Source organism: Hydra viridissima, unplaced genomic scaffold, assembly GCF_058129835.1.
Source record: "Hydra viridissima isolate aposymbiotic clone 2 unplaced genomic scaffold, HvirCarnegie_v1 scaffold_1, whole genome shotgun sequence".
In the NCBI taxonomy this organism is placed as follows: Eukaryota; Metazoa; Cnidaria; class Hydrozoa; order Anthoathecata; family Hydridae; genus Hydra; species Hydra viridissima.
Window position 1 is genome coordinate 25,182,200 of NW_028324300.1, and position 13,329 is coordinate 25,195,528.

The 13,329-nt window shown below is 29.6% G+C and overlaps 1 pseudogene; it reads left to right on the plus strand.

Annotated features, from left to right (window-relative positions):
• The first annotated feature begins 5,089 nt into the window (after positions 1 to 5,089).
• On the plus strand, positions 5,090 to 6,540 carry LOC149894085 (uncharacterized; annotated as a pseudogene).
• Positions 6,541 to 13,329: the final 6,789 nt, after the last annotated feature.

Below are 13,329 nucleotides of genomic sequence, written 5' to 3' on the forward strand. Positions count from 1 at the left end.
TCTACAGCTCCTAAATAATTTTAGGTTGCGATACAAACTTTAATATAATAAATTAATATATAAAAGTAGTAAAATTTTTAAATTAGGTTTTTAAGAACTAGTTTTTAAACTAAATTTTAAAACTTTTTCTTTGTCTTAATTAAATAATAAAACCTAATAACTAAATACCTTTAACAATAAATTGACAATCAGGTCTAAAGAACCACAATTTAAGCTTTGAGATATTCAACAGTGATGCTACTTGATAAATTCCTGAGTTAAGTTCGTACTCAAACTTTAATTTAAAAGAAGAAATTAACAAGTTAGCAAATTCTTTCCATTTCCTTGTAATTCCATTCTACTCTATTTTGAAATCATAATAGTCAATGCAGGCAAAACATCAGCAATCGATGAAAGATTTTTTTGTACAATTAAGTTGAAATGATATGCGGGAAGTGATGTGATGGAATACTGTGTGGATTTTGGGCGTAATGCTTCCAAGTTGGATTGCCAAATATGTACCTTTAAATTGATCAATCTTGACAGAAAAATCCTTTTCTAGTACATTTCCAAAGCATGAATCCACAACCAAATTAAACTTTTTGAAAGCTTCAATGACAGCAAGAACTTGGGTGTTGGAAGTTTCTTCAGCAAGACATTGTAAAACATCAACATTTTTCAACAATTTTCTGCATTCATTGCCTTCAAAGTGTCCGCCATGATACGGGCTTTGGTGAATGTGAAGCATGGCTGGCCACTTTTCAGCATCAGACCACACAGTTTTGAGAATTTTGAAGAGCTGATTGACTGTGCCCAAAAGAAGGTTTAACTCCATTGGTGGAATGATGTCTAGAATCAGTGTATCCTTAGGTCCATTAATAATTGACTTGTGAAAAACTCCTTCAGTTGTTGACCAGCCATTTGAAAATTGGCATAAAAGTTGGGCTCAACCACCTTCTTGTCTGATGACTAATGAACAGTTTTCACTAAGTTTTTGATCCCATTGTTGGAGAGGCCAGTGTTAATTTGTACATTGATGAGGTCTTGGGTTGTCAATGTTGATGTGGCAGAATGTGATCTTGCTGCACTTGACCCTATAGAAAATTTGCATTTATTACCTCCAGCAAACAAAAATTACAAAAACAATCATTTTATAATTAATCACTTACAAAGTTATAATATTATAACTAATTTTTGCTGACATTGTACCTGGAGTAACAGGGAGTGGATGACCCCCAGATGCTTTTGCTAAACGAATTGTGGCTTTTGGAGATGCTACCTTATTTTCAATCACATTGGATGCTATCTGTTCTGCAGCTTTGGGATCTAATGAAGCCAATTTTTGTATATTTTCCCTGAACTTTAACTGAGAACAATGATACTGCACCTCACAGCTGGTATTGCATTTACTTTCATTTTTCCTCAGGTACTGCATCTCACAGCTGGTATTTGATTTACTTTCATTTTTTCATTAGGTTCAGCTTTTTCTGGGAACCTAGACTGTCCAATTTTGCAAATCAAGCAGTCACACACATGACTACGTGTTTTAGCTCTGACTCGGATAGATTTGAAATCAAACAACTTTGGCAAAGCAACATCCTTTCTTTCCTCTTTTCGTCTTAAGGCAGTTCTGCATGATTCACAAAGACCTTGAGGCACACAAGAGTCACAGCCATCAAGATTTGTCTGGTAAATACGACAAACTCGTTTAGCCTGAAAAGCAGTCATCTGTCGGCCACATTTTTGAAGGCAGAGCATGCAGACACACTTTCTGTTCTGCTCATGGTTTCTTGCCTGATTTGGCATCTTAAGGAGTCAGTGGTTTGTAGCTGTGTACCTAAACAAATTGAGCTATAATATGAAATTGAAGATTATGATAGACAAACATTAAGAATTCTGGCAATGTTATTTCATTGTTAACATTACTATAGGATTCTCTGTATGGTCATCATAAGAGATGCCCAGATTTATTTTGATTGGAGTTCAAGATAATGATAATCTTTAAAATCCTCCCATCTTTGATAATGTGAATTTAATACAAAAATATATACGTCACATTGAGGTAAGTGTATTTCAAATAAATAACATATTGCTATATGTAGAGCTACATATTTACCTAAATCAATCCAATTACTTCAGCCTAACAATTTGTATATTATAAAAAATGAAAAACAAAACTTTTTACCACAAACAACGATTTTCAAGTGAAAGGTTTAATAATTTTGGATATTTCTGCAAACGTTTCAGTTCAGTGCCACAAAAACAAAGTCATGTTATGATTTTAACTTTTAACGATATGTACGTCACAGCGTACAAAATCAAAGCAAAAATCAAATTAATCATGTACGCTCTTATTCAAGTGATGATGGGTTGATATTGTTAATTCTTCTTATGCAAAACCCTTTTATTTTTCTAATCATTGTAAAAACAAAAATGGAGCAAGACTAAAATTAAAACACTTAAAACTTTGAAACTGAATTTAAGCATATCTTATGATAAAGTAGAAAAAATGTTCATTTTGAGAATAGTAAGCTGACCAGTGCTTTAAATGTCATGTCAAATAAGTTAAAGAGTGTGAAGATATCACAAGAAAAGAATACAGTTGAATAAATTTTAGAAATTAATTCACTGTTAGTGTAAATTTATTGAACTTTACAATTTGTACATTTGATAATGATTTTGAAAACAAAACACAAAGAAAATTCTAGGCATTTTTAGCTGATTTTATGTATGAAAAGGGTTTTTCAACAAACAATACATGTTGACCAGTTAAAAATCACATGCAAAAGGTTTTCAACACATTTCTTTGCTTTGCTCACAAATCCTCAGGGCTAAATCCATAAGTAGAATAAGCGCCATTTTACTAGAGTAAAAAATGTCAAGATTTTTTATAATTTTCATCAAAAAATCTGTTAAAATGTCTCAACTAACTTCTAAGGTAGCAGTTTAGTTAAAAGAAAGCTTATGGGGCACTAATAGTACTGTCATATAAGGTTTTATATAGAAAAAGGTCTATATGGTGTAAATAGGGCTCATTCAAGAACAACAGTTTTGACCCCCGAAACCAAAAATTTTGGTAAGAACATCAAAATCCTTATTTTACAATATTGTTGGTATATTCAACTAGAGCACATGTGTTACCCACATTATGGCCTGGGGGCTTGTAATAGGCAGTAATTAGTAAAGTTTTGCACTGGAAGTGAAAAAATCAACAAAAAATCAACACTAAAACTACCATAACTTTTGTTATACTGCAGGGATTGGGATAAACTTTTATCCAAATCTTGGTATTGGCATAGGCTACATTGTCACCAAATTTTATTGGTCTATGACTAATAGTATGGATTTTATAGCGGTTTTACTATGTCAAAAAAGAGGGTAAATTTTTTCCATTTTTGTAACTTCAAAGCCACTTTTTTCCCGCAGATGTACCTAAAAGATTTCAAAATTTGCACCAGGTGACCCTGGGATGTGTACATTATCACCCCATATAAGTGGCATTCTTGGGTCAGCTAGGTTGGCAATATTGGATTTCATGATAACTGTGATATACAGTGTCCTCAATAAAAAATGGGACAGCATGATTTTTTTAAAATAAGCAAAAAAAATTAAACTTTTGTCAAATATTTTTTAACTTTTTTTAAAGTATGTCAAATAATAATTAACATCCAAATAACACCCAACTTGTTTAGAAATTTTACGCAAAGTCCAATCTGGATTGTGCATTTGAACTATTCTTCCTTTATCAAAGTCTGAAACGTGTTTTTTCCTAAATTAGTAAGTATGAATTTTAACTGATAAACAAATGATATAGTTCCAACTAAATACTAAAATACTATAAGTATGAATGTCTTATACCTATTTAATGGTTGAATTTTTGCAGTAGTAGAATCAAAAGCATTTAACTTTGCCATTGTTGCCATTTAATTATATTTTCTAATTATAGAAAATTGCTAAAAAAATTAATTTAAATAAAATAATGTAAACTTTTTTGAGTCTAAATGTCATTTTGATAAGTTAAAAAGAACTTTACTTTGCAAAAAAACAATGTAAAATCACGTGTAACACTTTATAATGAGGAAAACTTTAATGGGAATTATAAAATACAATGTTAAAGATATCCCTTTTTACCTGTTGCTAATTTGAGGGCCCATCTCCTTTTTTTTTTCAATTTCTTTTCATTTTAAATATTAAAATAGTGTAAATATATTAAGTATCTGACATTGAAAACCAAAAATTTTTAAAAAATTTAATGGTCCAATCAACTTTACTTTATTATAAAAAATGTATACAATTTTTTTTTTCATGTTAGATTTCTAACAATTCTGCAGTTTAATTGAGTAACAAAAGTTTAATCAAATCTTTTTGTTTTTTTATTAAATAGTATAGTCCATTATTTTTTCTAACTTTATAATTAAGAAAAAAAAATTTTTAATAATTCATACAACATTGATTTTTATGACTTTTTACAAAAAAAGTCATGCTGTCCCATTTTTTTTTGTTGACACTGTATATATATATATATATATATATATATATATATATATATATATATATATATATATATATATATATATATATATATATATGTGTGTGTGTGTGTGTGTGTGTGTGTGTGTGTGTGTGTGTGTGTGTGTGTGTGTGTGTGTGTGTATGTATATATATATTAGGGGTATTCAAAAAAAGTAAACTTTCATACTTAAAAAACCATACCCCCTAAATTTGGGGCAAATGTATAAAAAATGAGCCTCAAAATGTTTGACCGCTATTAGATCACTTTTGAACCCCCCTCAAGCTCATAATTTAGGGAAATAATGACCGAAATGTGGTCATTTTTGGGCGTCTTGAGGGAGTAGCAATTTTTTTTTTTTTCAAATTTTTTTTTTTCTGCTACATATATATAGGCCTATATTTTTGTTTAAAAATATATGTTTTTTTTCCTACCGCTCAAAAATCTATGTTTGGTGGTATTGAAAATCATGAAAATTGGTATTTTTAAAATATATTTTCTGTTGCGCCTAATGTTATATACTTATATTTTTGTGCAAATTCTGATAGTTTATAACTTTTTCTAATAAATACAAATTAGTACATACAATACACATTAAAAATGAGTGAAGCACAACATAGGTCAATGAAAAAGGAACTTTTTATTATGAAAGAGGCAAAATCAGCTATATCAGGTAGAAATATTTTTAGTAATGCTGGAATAATAATGAGTCATTATTTGCTAAAATATTTATTAAAGAATGTCTTAATTTTCCTATTTAGATATACAACTTCCAACAGGCTTGGATATTCTTCAACATTTAATATATAACCAACAATGTCGATCTACACCAATATCAAATATTATTGCTTGTTCCCCTAAAAAAAATGTTCAGATAGTTGTTGTGAATGTATTTTGTCTAAAATCAAGAGACCCTGGATTAAAGCTGGATTTGATGTGTTAACTGATTAAAGTTTAGTTAAAAAGCTTTTTCATTTGCACAAGTCCTATTCCAACTTGAAAAAAAATGCAAAAAGGGGAACTAGAGGTGATTTGGCTAAACAAAACGATTTTGAGATTGAAATTAAAAAACTTTTTTGGGCTGGTTATTTTAATCTCAAAAACATGATCAGTAAAGATAAAAAAAGATCACTAAAAGACAAGATTGAAGATCTAAAGTTTCTTGGAGATCAGGAACGTGAAAGAAAGGTTGTTATTGGTTCAGAGGATATTAAGTATAGAAAAAAGGTACTCAATGCTTTTAATTAACTTCTTTATCTCTGGTTCAACTTCTATTAATTCTCTTTTCCACTAATTCTAAAATTAAACAGCCTAAGAGTTTGAAAGATGATGTACCCAACATTGAACTTATAGACACAATTCTAAGCGATGATTCTTCAATTGAGTCTGATTTCGATCCAGGTGATTGGTATCATATAAAAGTCTCTGAAAAACAGTAATTGCAAAAATTCCGAAATATATTTTTGCTGGTAATGTTTCGCTTACTGCTACAGCCAGTGATAAATCGCCAAATGTTTTACAGAAGGTAGCAAATGCAATTTTATATTAATCAAGTGTTGATCTTAAAGAAATTAAAAGCAGTCAGTCTACCGTATATAGAAAAATGAAAAAAGAAAATGAAAACATGGCAACCATTTCAAAAGAAGATGCTATAGCAGCCATAGACGTATCTTCATATCCATGTATAATTCATTTTGATGGCAAGACCTTGTTTGAACTAAACAAAGGAAAAATATTAAAGAGGGATAGAATGGCTGTTTTAGTTAACATTTATGGTGAGACTTACCTACTTGGAGTACCCCCACTAGTGTCATCCACTGGTGAAGATCAGTTCTTAGGTGTAATCAGTTCTTAGGCTTAATTAAGGAGTATCAACTTACGTCAAAAACTAGAGGAATATGCTTTGATGCAACATCATCCAACACTGGGACGAATAAAGGGTCAGTTTCCAGAATATCTAAAGAACTGGAGAAATATCTCCTCCACATAGCATGTAGGCATTACATAACTGAATTAAGAATGCTTCATTTTTAGATATTAGTGACCAATAAAGAAACTAATGGACCTGATAATCCTCTTTTCAAAAAGCTAAAAAATATTTCTGAAGAACCTAATTTTAACTATAATTCAGTTCTACTGTTACGGTTTGATTGGAATAAGGTTAAAAGCAGTCTTTTAAAAAAGGTAGCTATGAAGTCATTAACGTTTTGCAAAGCATACGTTGGTAAACCAGGTATTATAAGAGATGATAGAAGTGAGCTTGCAGAATTAGTTGTCACTTACTTATAACATATAAAGTTAGAAAAACTGGTGCTACTCATCATGCAAGATTTTTAGGAAAAACAATTTATTATCTAAAGCTTCGGCTTTTATCTAATATACTTAAATTTGTTCAGGAAAGTGATAAACTGAAAATTGAAATTAAGCTTATTACAGAATTTATTGTTTGCTTTTATGCAAAATGGTATGTACAATCTGAGGATGTCATCAAAGCTCCTTTTCTTGACATTACAGCCATACATCAATTGCATCTATACAAGAAGGTATGTACATCCTCTTAGCTGTCAATCCTGTATTAGAGTCTCAGATACTGTATTAGAGTCAATAGGTATGATGGGGCAGTATACTCATAGATATTCTAGTGAAACTGAAAAGCATAACAGATTGCTCACTGTGGACAAAGATCGATCTGTATTCAGATCACCAGAAATAAAATCCAGTACAATTTCAAAGATTAAGTTTAATGATGGGCTTGGTGTGATGCGGAAAAAGATAAAGATTTAAACTTGATTATTATTAGATTTTCAAACGTTTTTTCTGTTATAAAACTTGAATAAAAATTTATCTTTTTATTTATTCTTGCTTATTTTGATTTTTCAATATAGATATATAGTAGTTTTTTTCAATATAGATAAACGACATTTCTGAGGTCACAACCAACCACTGTTCATTCTTTCTGGCAAAATGAAGTTGGTTGCCCCCTCCCCTATATATATATATATATATATATATATATATATATATATATATATATATATATATATATATATATATATATATATATATATATATATATATATATATATATATATATATATATATATATATATATACATGCACAGACCTAACCTAACCACAAAAATACTAATTTTCAAGATTTTCAATACCCCAAACATAGATTCTTGAGAAGTACAAAAAAACCATATATTTTTAAACAAAAATATAGGCCTATATACATATAGCAGGAAAAAAAAAATTTGAAAAAAAAAAAAATAGCCCCTCCCTCAAGATGCCCGAAAATGACCACTTTTCGGTCATTTTTCCCCTAAATTACTAGCTTGAGGGGGGAGGGGGGTTCAAAAGTGATCCGATAGTGGTCAAACTTTTTGAGGCTCATTTTTTATACATTTGCCCCAAAGTTAGGGGGGTATGGTTTTTTAGATTTAAAATTTTACTTTTTTTGAATAACCCAAATATATATATATATATATATATATATATATATATATATATATATATATATATATATATATATATATATATATATATTTATACATATATATAAAATTTATTTTAATGCTTTTTAGATGACAGAAAAAAGTCATTGAAAGAAGGAGAATTGCCACAATTAAATTTACCTTGTAAAAATTCTTATGCTGTTTTGTTCTTAAACCGATCCACTTATTCAATTCAAAAATGAAATGAACATTAGGGGTGGTAAATTAATCTGTATTTTGAATTAATCGATTAACGATTAATTTTAGCTAAATTAATTGATTAGTCGATTATTTTTCGATTAATTCTTTAAAACTTTTACGAGTTATAAAAAGTATATTATTACTCATTAAGGTGTTATTTCTCTTTTTTCGTCAGATATGTTCTTAAAAAGCATAAGTTATTATTAGTATCATCATTTAAACTTGTTTGTAACTTAGTAATATACAAACCAGCAGCACTAAAACTTCTTTCTGCATCTATAGAAAATGGGGGAAGGCTTGGCATGGCGTTGTAAATCTTTTATAAAGAGCATGGGCTTTTTCCAGTGCTTTCAAATACTGACATTTCACTTTTAATACAAGTCAAAATTTCTTGAGGGGTTGAATTACAAGTTAGTCCTTTAGCTCTTCCTGTGGATGAAGTTGTAGCTGATAGAATTTCTGCTGGTTCTTCAGCTTTATTTTTTTTTCTCATTGGTTCCATATTTTTTAAGTGGATTTAAACTCAGATGCTACGTCTAATTCACTATTCCTTTGGTTATCCTCACTTAGAAACAAGCGTACATACATTTTACTTGCTGTTTTAGCAATATCATTTTTGTTTGGGTTTTTTAAAAGATTACCTGGTGATTCTGAATCCGACTTATAGCCACCCGGATTATCTAAATAGCAACGTAAACCAACAATATTACAATTTCTTCTTTCATTAATTCTCTCAGAGACAACAGTAAATAAATTTTGACCTATATTAGTATTTTGCTCTTTAAAATTTTGTAGTAAAAACAAAATAATTTTTTCAGATTTTATCAGATTACAGTCTCTATTTTCCAATGCTATAACACTTAGCTCTACAATATGAAGAGCCTGAACGATATTAGAGATCTGTTTTAATTCTTCTTCTTTTAAAATCAAATCAGTTCTGAATATATCCAAAAGAGCTTTTCCATAAGCACTTTTTAATTCCAAGAATCGTTTTTACATACTGATTTGAGAATTCCATCCTGTTTTAATATCAGAATAAGCTTAAGCTCTTTTCCTAAATCAGCTTTACAAATGTTTTGAAGAATATCATTTTTAAGTGATGATTTTCTAAACATCTTAACTGTTTTATGAACCCTTGATATAAGAATACCATAGTCCTCATTAAACTGGGTTCTCTCATCAACAAAAATATTATTTTCTTCATTCCAGCATTCTTCATTGTCATTATCAGCATCAGGATCAGATTCAGCTTCTTCATTTTCATCATTCTCATCATTGATTAGTTCTTCTTGAGTTGTTTCAATAGCTGAACTTTTTTTCTCATAAAGAATACCACATACTGCAAGATGAATCCCATGGCAATGGCAAAGTTGGTGAATAACCCCCATTTCTTGTCCCATTTTCTTCATAATTGAAATACCATCAGTGCTACATCCGAAGATATCAATGGTCAGATTCAATCCGAATTCTTTCGACCAGGCTGTTTGTACTACCGCACTGAAAATACTGTACAATCTCTCGAATTCAAATTTTATAGGGAAAAATAAAAGTTCGAATTAGAGAGATTTTCGAATTATAGGAAGTTGACTCTTCTTAAACGCATTTCACAGTGACTTTACATTTAATCTAATTACGGAGATTTTGGAATTATGGAGATTCGAATTAGAGAGATTTTACTGTATAATATTTATTTACATTTCACAGCGGTACGAGATAAAAGTTTGTTGTCAAAAAACGCCAAATTTTTTGATTTTTAAAACGGCTTTAAAAATTAAAACACTTAAAACGATTTTTGAAATTATTCGATTAATCGTTTGGAAATTAATCGAATAACGATTAAGTTTTTTTAATCGATTAATCGATTAATCGTTAATCGGTTACCACCCCTAATGAACATGTTGTATCTTCAGATGTTGTAACATCTTTGCCCTTATATAAAAACTTTGGTGACTTTTTGAATCGTATAGCTAAGCTTTCAATTAGAAATACTTGGGAAATACATATTGAAACCAATCTTGTAGTTATTACTTTGTTGTTTTGCCAAAATATGAATTTTTTGTGGATGATTCTCTTCAGTTTACTCTACGTGTGTTTAGATGGATTTTATCAGAAGACCAATGATTTTTATAAACAATACTCTCAATCATTTTTAAATGTTACTTTGTCAACATTTATTTTTCTTCTAGAGCGTTATGTATTGTGTAAGGGAATCCAAGTTCCTAACATAAGTAAAGAGCTCCAATTCCAAAAGCATGTCATTCCTAAAAAATTCAATTATCAAGACTACCAGAAATTAGCATTTAAACCACATTTAAATCAAGATGAGTATTTTCGCTCTAATAATTGCTGGATCCTTCTTTTAAGTAATGATGATATGGATACATGTGCATATTGTTGTTCTTGTGTTCAAAAAGTATTTGCAGAACAAAAAAACAAACTATTTGTTTTAAATAAACCAGCCAAATTAAATGCCCCTATTAAATTTACATCTCCTAATAGCATTAAATTAACTTTACAAAATAATCGTCTAAAATGTAAACAGCTTGAGCAAGAACTTTTAAATATGCGATCTGCTATAGAAAAACACAGTGAAACTGTCCACTCACAAATTAGTGAAGATTTTAAAGAATTATTTTCAGCTTGTGATCAGGATCAAGTTCCAAATTTTATGAAGCTTTTTTGGTCAGAACAACAAAAATATATTCAAACCTGTTGTTCCAACAATGTAAAATATCACCCAATGATTATTAAATTTTGTTTAAATTTAGCAGCTAAATCTTCCTCTGCATATACTGATCTTCGTTTTGATAAGAAAAGTGGTGATGGTATTTTAGTACTTCCCAGTTTGCAAACACTGAGAGATTATAAACATTAAATTCATCCGACTAGAGGTTTTAATCCTGCCATTATAAATGATCTGAAGTTAAAGACTGAAAATTTTACAGAACCAGAACGATTTGTAGGCATTATTTTTGATAAAATGAAAATCAACGAAGATCTTGTGTGGGACAAATATTCTGGTGAACTTATTGGTTTTGTAGATTTGAGAGATAATAATACCAACTATAGAACATTGAAAAATGTAGAAGCTATTGCGACATACATTTTAGTGTTTCTTGTAAAAAGTTTTGTCAATCCTTTTTCTTTTAGTTTTGCAACATTTGCTACAACTGGTACACTTGCTCATCAAATAATGCCAATTATTTGGAAGGCAGTTTGTTATCTGGAGCTGATAAACTTGCATGTTATTTCCACATTATCAGATGGTGCTTCATCAAATCGTCAATTTTTTAAAATGCGCAAATTGCTTTAAGGTTGTTCTGAGAAAGATATAATTTATCGCATAAAAAATATTTTTTCCAAAAAACAAAGCTACATTTATTTTTTTGCAGATGTCCCACATCTTATAAAAACAGCTAGAAACTGTTTATTTCATTCTGGGTCAGAACATTCAACAAGATAGATGTAAAATAATGGTTTTTTTCTTCTTTGGTCACACATTCAGCAAACTTTTGAAGAGCAACTAGAAAGTGGTTTAAAATTTGTAAATATAACACCATATTCTGTTATGAAAGTAAGTCTTGCAGCACAGGTATTAAGTGAGACTGTTGGTTATGTTTTGGCAAATTTTGGGCCACCAGAAGCAGCAGGTACATCCACTTTTTGTTTAATGATCTATAAATTTTTTGATTGTTTGAATGTTCGAAATACATTTGATCACAGGTTAAAAAAGAAGCTATTTTTAAAGCCATACGAATCTCTTACTGATGAAAGACATCTTTGGTTAGATGAATTTCTTGAACATTTTTGTTTATGGAAAGACTCAATAGAAACAAGGGCAGAACATTATATTGCTGATTCAAAATCAAAAATGTTTGTATCTTGGCAAACTTACGAGGGACTTAAAATAACCGTACATTCATATAAAGAAGTAGTAAAGTTTCTGTTAGAAAATGAAGTGAAATATGTACTTTCAGAAAGATTTTGTCAGGATAACCTAGAAAATTATTTTGGCAGACAAAGAGCAATAGGTAGGCGGCGTGACAATCCATCTGTACGAGATGTAGGATATAATGATAACATCATTAAATCCCAGTTTTCAATAAGACCAGTTGCCGGTAATGTTCATTCCCATAACAAATTCAGTGACAAATAGTTCCCCATTGTCAAAATGAAAGTGGATAGTTAAGACAAATAAATAGTTTTTTAAAGTTAATTTTACAATTTTATTATTTAAAATTTAAAAAAAATAAATGAAGTTGTATAAAATTTAAAATGTTATACAATTTTATTACATAATATATTGCTATCTTTACAAAGGGTTGTTAGCTTTTTTTAACTCTTTTCGTATTGAATGTTTTTTTTGACAGTTTTTGCTTTTCTGTTAAGTCTTTAGCAAATGAAAATGTACGCACAAGTATAAATAATGTCAAGATTATTTATACATGTGCGTACATTTTCATTTGCTAAAGACTTAACTTATAAATAATGTCAAGATTATTTTTACATGTGCTCTAACAAATTTGAGCTGATCTCTTTATCCACTTTTGGATCAATTTCATAACATAAGTTTGAAAACATGACTTTATGACAGAGCTCTCCATCATAAGTTCTAGTAAGTCTGTAGTAATAATTTTTGTAGAAAACTGGGCAGTTTTTTCATGAAAAATGTTCTCACACTTCAAGAAAGCTTGTTGCATTGTTTTATTTGTTTTCCACAATCCCCCTCTGTCACTTGCATCAATAAGGGTCTAAGTATTATTAGAATCTGTTTTACATGCAAGTAAAATTGCTATACACTGCTTGTTAAACTGACTGCAGTAGTTTTTACTGAATCAATTTTTACTTTAAAGTTTATGAATAATATACCCACTAAGGTACTACAAACATTTTACTTCTCTTTCAGAAAGTAAGTTAACAGAATTAGATTTTAAAGGATATTCAGAGGGGATATTTTTTTCAAAGAGGTGAATAACAAGATGATTTGCAACTTCAATCATAAGAATGTTTACCTATGTTACATCTCCACTTAATATTTCTGGTAAAACATTTTCAGACAACAATCCATAAAAATTAGAATAAAACTTCTCAATATCATCATTAAACATATAAATTGTAGGTCTTATTACTTCCCAAAAGGTG